General features: G+C 44.4%; 1 pseudogene; it reads left to right on the top strand.

The window, feature by feature from the left end:
- Positions 1 to 11,018, top strand: part of LOC132388942 (zinc finger protein 208-like) — a 29,804-nt pseudogene extending 18,786 nt beyond the window's left edge.
- The last annotated feature ends 215 nt before the right edge of the window (positions 11,019 to 11,233 follow it).

Raw genomic sequence — 11,233 nt, forward strand, 5'->3', positions numbered from 1 at the left:
AAGTGTAATTAAGGGGGAGGCTTAGCAAGCCTATTCTGTTTTGTCAGTTGATTGAGCAGATGATTATGTCATAGTGAAAGAAGCTGTGCTCAAAGCTTACGAGTTGGTCCGAGAATCATACAGGCAAAAGTTTAGAAATTTGTGGAAATCTGTGAACCGGACATCTGTAATTTGCTTATGAGAAGTCTATGTGTTTTGATCGCTGGTGCACATATATGATGTTATATATGATGATGATAAATATATGATGATTTTAATAGCTTGAAAGAGTTAGTTTTAATTGAAGAATTCATAAAGTTTGTCCCTGATGACATAAAGACATATTTAGATGAAAAGGATGCTGCCACTTTGCAGGAGTCTGCTAGATTAGCAGATGAGTTTGCTTTAACTCATAAGGTTAAGTTTACCCCGAATAACAGCTTCCAAAAGAGTAGCAGGGATCGCCAGGGTAAACCAGAAATTACAGCTGGGACTAGTGACAAGCGTAAGGATGAAGGGAAGCAGTTGAAAGAGAAATATTCTGGTCTTGCTTGTTACTATTGTAAGAAAGCTGGTCATATGATGGCTAATTGTTCTGTCCTGAAGAAGAAAAAGGAAAAGGAGGCAGTCCCGAATGTCTGTGATCAGTCTGTTGAAGCACCAGTAAACCCACAGGGTTCTGAACATTCTGTTGAGGCTCAGTTATGGACTGAGAGTTCTGTCCAAATTAAGAAGGATTTGATCACTTTATGTTAAATGGGTTTGTATTAGTAAAGGAAGGGTGAACCCAAGAACCAGTGAAAATTCTTCAAGTTACTGGTGATTCTCAGTCACTTATATTAGACAGCGTTCTAAAGTTTGGTGATGAGACTTAACACTGGTGAGGTAAATCTTATTAAAGGCATTGGGGGTGGCATGGTTTCTGTGCTGTTGTACAAGGAAACTTTACTGTCAGGGTTGGTTTTGTGACCTGTTAAAATCAGATTATACTCCATTTTACCATTGGAAGATGTTAGTTTGCTGTTAGGGAATGACCTAAAATTGTTCCTGCAGTGCTGTTGACAACTAAGACAACCATTGACGACCCACAGAGGGATTTTAACATTTATGCTTCCTGCGCAGGAATTCGAAGTATGGCTAAAAAGTCTGCCAATGCAGACAGTTCTGTGCAGCATGATTCTGATACCCATGATAGCCAAAATCGGGATTCATGTTATGACGTCAGGGAATTTCTGCCTTCATTGTTTCAATTTCAGGTCGTAAGTCTGATGAGAAAGATTTATCCCTGTGTAGGAAGGAGTTTATAGCAGAACAGAACCGAGACCCTGAGATTGAAGCTTTAAAAGAAACAGCAGTCTCAGATGATGAGACTAAGAAAGTGCCAGTAGGGTATTATCTCAAGGATGGAGTGTTAATGAGGAAGTGGAGGCCACCTGCTATACCAGCGAGTGAGAAATGGGCAATTGTTCACCAAGTTGTAGTTCCTAAAGTTATATGGCTGAAATTTTAACTTTGACCCGCAGTATGCCATTAGGTCGACATTTTGGAGTGAATAAAACTGTAAACAGTTATGAAATAATTCTACTGGCCTAATTTCAGGAAAGATGTTGTGACCTTTTGCAGAAGCTGTCGCACTTGTCAAGTTGTGGGTAAACCAAATCAGGTCACGCCAGTGGCCCCACTCTGCTCTATACCTGCATTCGGTGAACCCTTTTTAAAATTTATAGTGAGGGGAACTTTGTCCTTGTTAAAGGAACAGTGGATTTATGGGGATGTACATGTTAACTTGTTAGACTTTGTTTAGAAGTTCAAGAATAAACTACACCAAGTCTGTAGTCCAGTGAGACAAAACTTAAAGATCTCTCAAAACAAAATGAAGTGTTGGTTTGATAAGTGAGCTTGAGAAAGAAAATACCAGGTCGGAGATAAGGTGCTTGAAATAGTTTCTCAAATTAATGATCTGAATAATGCTATTAAAACACCCGACCAACGTAAACTAACACAGGTGGTACACATAAATATAATAACTCCTTATTTTGACAAGCAGGCACCATCTGTGAGTGTTGTTGTCAAAACATATGAATCTGGCAACCCTGAGAATGAAACAATTGACTCGTCTGAGAATTTTCACAAGTCAAACATGGTCCCAGTTAGGATAATGGATTTAGTTGTTCCAGAAAACATTGTAAACAAGTCGGCTCATCTGCAGCCAAAGCAACAACAATAGCTGAAGGAAGTAATCCTGATGTTTAAAGATTTATTTCCCGATGTTCCCAAGCAAACCACGGTCGCAGTACATGATGTAGATATTGGTCAAGCCAAACCGATCAAACAACACCCATATTGCATGAACGTCGAAAAGTGTAAATTGGCTGAGCAAGGAATTGAATATATGCTGAAAATGGTATTATTAGTCCATTGGCATCAGATTGGAGTCACCCTGCGTTATTGTGCCTTAACCTGATGGTGGTGTTAGATTTTGCACTGATTATGGGAAGGTAAATGCAGTAACAAAAACAGAATCCTCTCCTATCCCTAGGGAGTATGATTGCATCAATAAGGCTGGAAAAGCTAAATTTCTTACAAAGATTGATCTGTTGAAAGGGTATTGGTGTGTTTCATTGACGGACAGAGGTAGAGAAATTTCTGCATTTGTGGCACCTTCTGGGTTGTATGAACACAATGTTTTCTCTTTTGGAAGGAAAAATGGTCCAGGATCATTCCAGAGAATGATTGATTCTGTAATTCCAGGGTTAGAACACACAGATGCCTATATTGATGACTTAGCCACAGGGAGTGACACTTGGGAAAAGCATATCTCTGCAGTCGAGAAGCCGTTTGACAGGCTTTCCTAGGACGACCTTACAGTTAGCTAAGAGTGAATTTGGCCATGCCACTGTGACCTGTCTTGGCTATGTTGTTGGTCAAAGCAAGTTGGCTCCTGTTCGGGCAAAAGTCCAGGCAATTTCTCAAGTTCCTATTCTGACTGATAAGAAGGCTCTTGGAAGGTTTCTGGGAATGGATGGATATTATCGTAAGAACTTTGCTGCTATCGCTCTTTCTCTGACCAATCTCCTGAAGAAGCGTGAAAAGTATGTTTGGACTGAACCTTGTCGGGAGGCATTTGATCGATTGAAAGTTATTATTTGAGGTTAGGCCAATCAATGTAGTGCTGTCAGCCAATTTCATTAGCAGGTTGGAGCTGTGGGTGGCAACACAAGTCATGGGTGCACAGAGAGTAAAGGAGAGGGCCAAAGAGAAAACACTGTGGGGTATGTGTCCTGAGGGTCAGAGAGATAGGAGATGGAGCCCACTCTTACTACCTGCTGGCGATCTGACAGGAAGTCCAGGATCCAGCTACACAAGGCAGGGTGAAGGCCGAGGTCTCTGAGCTTCTCGTCGATACTTCACGCCTTTGTATGGCTACTGCTCTGCCCACGACTGTAAGGAACTGCAGAGAACTTTGGAGAGCAGAGAACATCAGAGAAACAAGCCTCCATCCATGGACTCTCCCTACACTTCCTCTCCCTCAGAAAAGCAGGGCATGTGCACAAAGAACCTCATAACCTGGACATTCTTCCTGCAAACCCGCTCCCCCATCGGGGAAGAGATACAAAAGCCTTAAAGCGAACCACCCGGCTCAAGGACGGCTTCCTGTCTGCAGTTACAAGCCAAATGATTGATAAAATGGACTCGACCTCACAATATAACTCGACGTGACCCTGCACCATATGTCTATCTGCACTGCACTTTCCCTGCAGCAATAATGCTTTGTTACAGTTATTGTTTTATCGTATATCAGCTCGATGTACCGTTGTAATGTATCGATCTGTGTGGATGGTACGTCAGGGAAGATTTGAACTGTCGTTCAGTACATGATGATAATAAACAAATTCCCCATTTTAATTGTGTGCAAATATTAGACAGACTGAGCTTCTGCTCTGGAACCACAGAAGGAAACTGAACAGTTCTCTTTCTGAGGAACGCAAATAAATAGAAAAGGCTTTAATCTCTCATTACGATCTGCTGTAAGTGGGATCAGGTGACTAGTGGTGGGTCTCCCATATTAATATCAGAATCAGGTTTAATAGCACCGGCATATATCATGAAATACGTTCAGAAGTAGAACCTAATTTTTAACCATAGATTTTAACAATTGTGATTTAATATAAGAATATAAATATCACATTGTTAAATTATATAAATAGTACAAAATGAAAAAAAGATGTAATAAACTATTTTAACTGTGCCGACTGTTTGACTGACTGGGTTGTTGCTTTGGAAGTAGTGGAGTGAAGCTTGACTGAACTGCACACATTTATGAGAAGCTCAGATAATTATAAAAAGCTAAATTCTCACATAAGTGGGTCAGACACCCAGAAACATCGGCAGCACTTCAGCAGGTAAAAACAGTGGAATGAAACATGCTGAAAATATTGCCGAAAAAAAACCATATTGTCCACCACAACGAGAGGACGTGACAGATCCGGATCTCACTGCCTTGTCTGAACGGGGAAAGATGAAGCTACACGTATAGGTAGAGCAGTGACCCGCAGATGCTGCAGATCTGCAGAGAAACGTGAACAGGAAACGGGATCACATGGCCGCTTTGGTCTCTCACCCCCAGACAGATGTCCGTTTACCCACTACTCTGTGGAAAGACGCAAACGCCGCTCACATCTCCACTCACCTTAAATGTATTAGACATTTCAACCTCCAGGAAAAATATATCGTCTGTCCACTCTATCTATTCCTCTCGTAATCTTATGAACGTCCATCCAGTCTCACCCCAGCCTGCGCCGCTCTGGAGAAAACAACACAAGTTTGTCCAAACTCTCGTTATAGCTCATGCCCTCTAATCCAGGCAGTGTCCTGGTAAACCTCTTCTGCGCCATCTCCAAAGCCCCGACATCCTTCCGAGAATGGGGGCGACCAGAACTGTATGAAACACTCCAGATGTGGTCTAACTAGTTCTATAAAACTGTGTTCCAAACTGTGGCGTTTTAGAAACGAACCAGCAGCACCAGAGTTCACAGTGGAGTCTGATCTTGATGTTAAAACCATTATCTTTAGTAGTATCGACTTATAATATAGTAACTTAACGAAATGAAGGGAAGTTAACAGTGTTATGTGTATATGTGTGTAAATATATCTCCCAGACTATCGAGACTGAGGGAACAAAGCTTAGAATCTTGAGATGGTAAAGTAGGAAAGTCCAGTAATCTACGGAATAAATGATGGGAGAGAAATATTTGTAATCCAGGGTGAAACGTAGAGAAACGGCCGTTACTTCAACCAACCGCCGTCGAAGTTCTTATCCGCTGAATCCGTCCACAGACGAGTTATCAGCGAAGTGACCTGTCACAGGAATACCGTCTTCCAGGGGATACCACACAACATACCCAGACAAGGGTTAACACAAGATATTCCAAAACCCACTCCTATGGATTACACGAAGTGACAGCCACACACAATCGTTGTGGTTCCGTGTACCGATGATCAACCCACTCTTGCGGGCATAGGAGAGTTCCAAGCCTCAGCTGCGACTAACTGAAGCGATCAGCTTTTCCAGTCTCCCTCTCTCTCTAGACTGGCCGACTGCCTGTCTGCAGATCGCTCTCTCTCTCTTATGGTTCAGTCCACAGTCAGCGCTGTCAGCCTGTGACTGACGTCATAGTCCCGCCTCCTCACGCCGGCGCTCTTAAAGAAACAGTCACAGTACGACCGCAGGCTCGTAACAGCCGCAACACAACTTCCCGACTTTTGAACTCAGTGCTTCAACTAATAAAGACAACCACGCCATTTGCCTTCTTAACCACCCGATCAATCTGTGCAGTCTCTTTCAGGGAGCGATGAACTTGGAGTCTGAGATCCCTCTGATCATCGACAATGCTCAGGGTTTTGCATTTAACAGTGTATTGTTCATACATTCGACCTACCGAGCTGCCAAGATGATCATCACTAATCAAATCTCACTGAGATTTCTCAGGTCCTGTTGAATTTATTGCCAAGTGCACAAGTACGGGAAGGTACAGGTACAGAGAAACACTGACTTGTGGCAGCATCACAGGCAAGTACATTCAGGTAGCACACGGAACACAAGTTATATGAGTCTCGGTCAGTAACCATCTATAAATATGTTTTATGCCATTATCGATATATAAAATACATTGTGTCATGATCAATATTAAAATGTGCATTTGTGTCAATAACAGATTTGGAAATGTTGAATTTGGTCCCTGTCTCCATTCCTCCTGTAATCCACAACGAGCTCCTTTGTTTTCGTTACAATGAGGGAGAGGTTGTTTTCTTGACATGACTGTGTCGGGGTGATGACTTCTTCTCTGTAGGCTGCCTCGTTATTATTTGGGATCCGGCGGATCAATGTACCGTGGTCAGCAAATCTAATTAGCAGATTGGAACCCGGCACTGCAGCCCCACAGTGCACTATGTACTGATTGCAAAGCTACGAAATTGCATGTGAATAGCCTCCCCTCCCCCAACTCCACTCTTTCTGCCTCACCAGCAGACTGGGACATCTCACATCTCGCTGCCTCCGCCAGGACATTAAACTGTGAACAACTGTGGTCAGGGACTGATCTCTGGGGTACTCCAAACGCTACCTCCTTCCAGTCTGAAAACGACCCACTCATCCAGACACACACTACCGGCAGTTTATCATCTCCAACGAAAAAGCCTAATCACCTACTCCCGATGTTCAATGCCATTGCTGACTCTGAGTTTACCACCGTCAAATGCCGGGAGGGACATAATAATCAGAAAGTCTCTAGTCACAGCCGTGTAAATAAAATGTGATCTCAGTAGGGGTGTGGCGCATGCTCAGAATGCGAAGGAGACAGAAAAACTGAGCCAAGTCACAGACTGATGAAGGGGAGGAATGATCCATTTTGATACAGAGAGGGAAGCAGAGAGTTTGATGTTGTGCCTGATGCCAGAACTGTGGCCAGTTAGAAGATGAAGTCTTGTTCCTCCAACTTGTTTTGAACTGTGAAAATGTTTTATTTATCAGAAGGCACCATGGAGACTAAAGTTATTTGAGTTGAAATGTTGTCCTTCACCCACCGACGTGCTTTGTAAGCTTTTAACAGTGTAGAAAAGGCAAAGGACTTGTGTATGGGAATCACAACACAACAGCACGTTAGTTCTGCTGTATCTGTCAGTTCACCAGCGCTTGAATGCCGCCGATCCTTGAATGTGGAGGCGGAGATGCTGGAGAAGACAGCGCCCCACTCGCTACAAGGAGAGCCCGAACATGTGTCCATGCCCGTGATCTGATTGGATACATCGCCATGACGTTCAGAGCACTGTGACGTCATTCACTGGCTCTCATTTTGGAAGGGATTCAGTCGGCCATCGCAGATTCACCAATAGCTTCGCACTGGGAAGCGGCCGTTCACCTGCTCCGTGTGTGCAAAGAGACTCATTCAGTTAACCCACCTTGTGATGCTCCGGTGAGTTCACAATATATAGAGGCCACATTTCTGTCCGGAGTGAGCAAAGAGTTTTACTCAATCATCCCAGCTGCTGCAACACCAGCAACTTCACATCAGGGAGGAAGTTCAAATCAGCTCTGTGTTAAATGTTTAACCATCACGGTGACTGAAGGCAGCTGCAGGTTCATGAGGGACTGTTACTGTCAGATTCTGCAGTTCTTGCGGCTGCTCATCGCACCCAGGACTGAACCCTGGTCACTGAGCATTGGAGGAGTCTGTTCTGCTGATGTTAGCCTTAAACTATACTGGTGTTTAATATTGTGGAGCTGTGAAAGATAAATCAATTTGTATCAAATCCCGTGTCTCACTTAAGAGGCCACTCGGCCCAGGTGGTCCTTGCCCATGTTTCTGTTCCATATCAGTATATGAAAATCTATCCCTGTCGTTCCCCTCTCACCCTCCCTGAGATGGACAGGTTGCAACTAGTCACCACTCCGTCGGATAGGAGATTTCCCTTGAATTTCATGGAATCACAGAAATCAACAACATATTACCGATGCTTTGGCCACAATGTATGGCCGACCATATAACTTACTCTAGATCTGCTTAGAAATACCCTATCGCATAGCCACCTATTTTCCCAAGCTCCATGTACCTTTCTAAGAGTCTCTTAAAAGACCCTATTGTATCCGCCTCTACCACCGTCGCTGGCAGTGCATTCCACACACACGCCACTCTTTGCTTATAAAAACTCAGCTCTGACATGTCCCCTGTACCTACTTCCAGGCAGCTTAAACCGATTCCCCCTCGTGTTAGCCGTTCAGCCCCGGGAAAAAGCCTCTGGGCTATCCACACGATCAATGCCTCTCATCATCTTATACACTGCATGAATTTCCTGCATGATTTTCTCCGGGCTGAACAAGACGATGAGCTCACTGTGGTTGTGACGTTGTTCAGGGCTCCGGACGAAGTTGGTTAAACTCCTTCTTCTCCGCTCTTTTCAATGTTTTGGGTCATTTTCACCAATTTTAAAGGACTGTGCTTCAGACAGCCGGGTTGTTGCAATTGTTATGTACCAGCAGCAATAGATCACTAACGGAGTCTGGTTTCGATGTTAAAACCACTCTCTTCATTAGTATTGTGACGGGGTCCTGAATACCCCTATGAACTGTGTTTTCGAAAAGAGAGAGGGAGCTGTTCAGCACGAGAGAGAGAGAGAGAGAGAGAGAGAGACTGCTCAGAGACGGTGTTATGGTTTCTCTGCAAGCTTGTTTACACTTTTACAAGGACACTGTCAGCTTCTGTGTTCTTCCAGAGAGTGAAGGGAGGAACTGTTTGATGGACAGCTGGGGCTCAGCACGGTGAGATAAGTACGAGGTCCGCTGATAGACCTCCAGACCTCCTAACCCTAACCCTGACCCTAACGAGAGAGAGAGGAGAGAGAGAGAGAGAGAGAGAGGAGAGAGAGAGAGAGAGAGAGAGAAGAGAGAGAGAGAGAGAGAGAGAGAGAGAGAGAGAAGGAGAGAGAGAGAGAGAGAGGGAGAGAGAGAGAGAGAGGAGAGAGATGAGAGAGAGAGAGAGAGAGAGAGAGAGAGAGAGAGAGAGAGAGAGAGTGAGTGATGAGTGAGAGAGAGTGTGAGTGAGTCACTGACTGACTGAGACTGCTCGGAGACGATGTTATGGTTTCTCTGCAAGCTTGTTGACACTTTTACAAGGACACTGTCAGCTTTTGTGTTCTTACAGAGAGAGAAGGGAGGAACTGTTTGATGGACAGCTGGGGCTCAGCACGGTGAGATAAGTAGGAGGTCCGCTGATAGACCTCCAGACACATGGTTTTGGACACTGAATGAGCTTTGTTGTGTCCACAGGAAAAGGTGGGCTTTGGAAGATCGATCAGGAGCATCGATCAGTGGCTCTCGCAGTGTGAAAAGGCTGTGACCGGTGGGGAGTTATTCGTGTGTCCATCCCTCGCCTGGGTTAATAACTCCACCACAGAAGAACGGTCCCGTTTGTAGTGTCACAGTCGGTGACATCCAAAGGATTTCGGAGGACGACGGGACTATCGACGGCGTCAGCTTACCTGAAGACTCAAACCTCTCCCTCTGTCTCTCTCCATCACTACTCGACTCAATCCCACGAACTGAACCGAACTTCACTCATCACCGTAAGACGGCATCCATTCACCCCGAGGCGTGAAGAAGCTTGGCTTCCCTATTTCCACACACACACACGCACACACACACACACACACACACATATATATAAAATCATTGATAACCTGTTTGATATATCTGCATTTATATTGCTGTAGTTACTAATAAATAGCATTAGTTTATAGCAATACCAGACTACACGGTGTTTTCTATTTCTGCTGGATCTTTGACCCGTCACGGGGTACGTAACAGTATCTACTCCAAATATATAAGATTAAATGAAATAAACAGAAGTTAACAGTGTTATGCGTGTATATAGCTCCCAAACTATCAAGCTTGGGAAACAATGCTTAAAGTCTTCAGATGGTAAATTAGAAAAGTAGAGAGTAATGTAGAGAGAAGGCAATTATGAAGAATTCCACACACATTCCACGCTGGGTAAACGAAATAACAGTCGCCGAAGATTAGAAATTTCACCAGGTGTCAGTCACAGGAATATCGTCTTCAAGTGGTTAGCACAGAACACCCCGATTTCAGGCAAGGGACAACAAAAGTGATACCACAGGATACTCCAGCAAATCCACACATATTGATGATACGAAGTGACAGTCACACATCCGTTGTGCACTGCGTGCCGATGATCAGATCAACCCAACCTTTTGGGCATGGAAGAGTTGCAGCCTATAGCAGTCACACGCTGAAGTTCCAACAGCTTGTCTCCCTCTCCCGCTCCCGCAGCTTGTGTCTGACGTCACAGCCCTCCTCTCTCAGGCACTTAAAGCGACCCTCACAGTAAACGAACCTGCGGTCTCGTAACACAATGCACCTCTAAAGTCTGACAGCAGACTAGCGAGTGAATCTTCGGTGGTGCAGAGTCAGAAACAAAAGAGTTGCCAGCCTGAATCAGGGGCTCCAGAGAGAAATGGGGTCCAGAGGAGGAGGACGAATAAGACCAGCAAGATGTGGTTAAAAGTGAAAGATTAGAAGCAATTGGAAACTGGTTGATCGAAAAAAAAGGTGGTTAATTTCTGCAAAACACAGGTGGATATCAACAGATCAGGCAGAAATTTGGAGAGGAATAAATAGAAAACGTTTAGGCAGAGCCCCTTCCGCATGCCTGGCTTGTATACTCCGCTGCTTAGTTGCTCTCTGAATTGTTTTGTGTGTATGCGTCTCTGTATTTCCAGCAACTGCAGAAACTCCTGTGTTTTATATCTGCATTTTACTTTGGCATTAGATACACGTTGATATTGAGTATATTGGTTATGGGAGCCACTTTCTGCGTTAAAACAGCTGCAGATTTTTTCTATACCCAAGATGAAAAAAAATGAGATATGGACATTGAACCGGTGCTTGCAGAAATCTTTAATGGCACCGTGATTACCCATAGGGCCATGCGTTAAGAATTTCGTCGGCGCTAAAGCGCCGATGAAATGCGCAGGCGTCAGGCTGAGGCCGTCCCGGAGTTTCACGCATGCGCGCACTACACAGAAGCCTTTGAAAATGTCGGTTGCAGGTAAGAGTGATTCTCCGTGTTTTTATCTTAAACACCGATTTCGGGATAATTCATCTGAATTTCGAACACCGTGACCAGCAACCCCGGGACAGTCCTGCCCTCTTCCCTCTCTATCAGCCCCACGATCCGTA

This window comes from Hypanus sabinus, unplaced genomic scaffold (assembly GCF_030144855.1).
Source record: "Hypanus sabinus isolate sHypSab1 unplaced genomic scaffold, sHypSab1.hap1 scaffold_440, whole genome shotgun sequence".
NCBI lineage: Eukaryota > Metazoa > Chordata > Chondrichthyes > Myliobatiformes > Dasyatidae > Hypanus > Hypanus sabinus.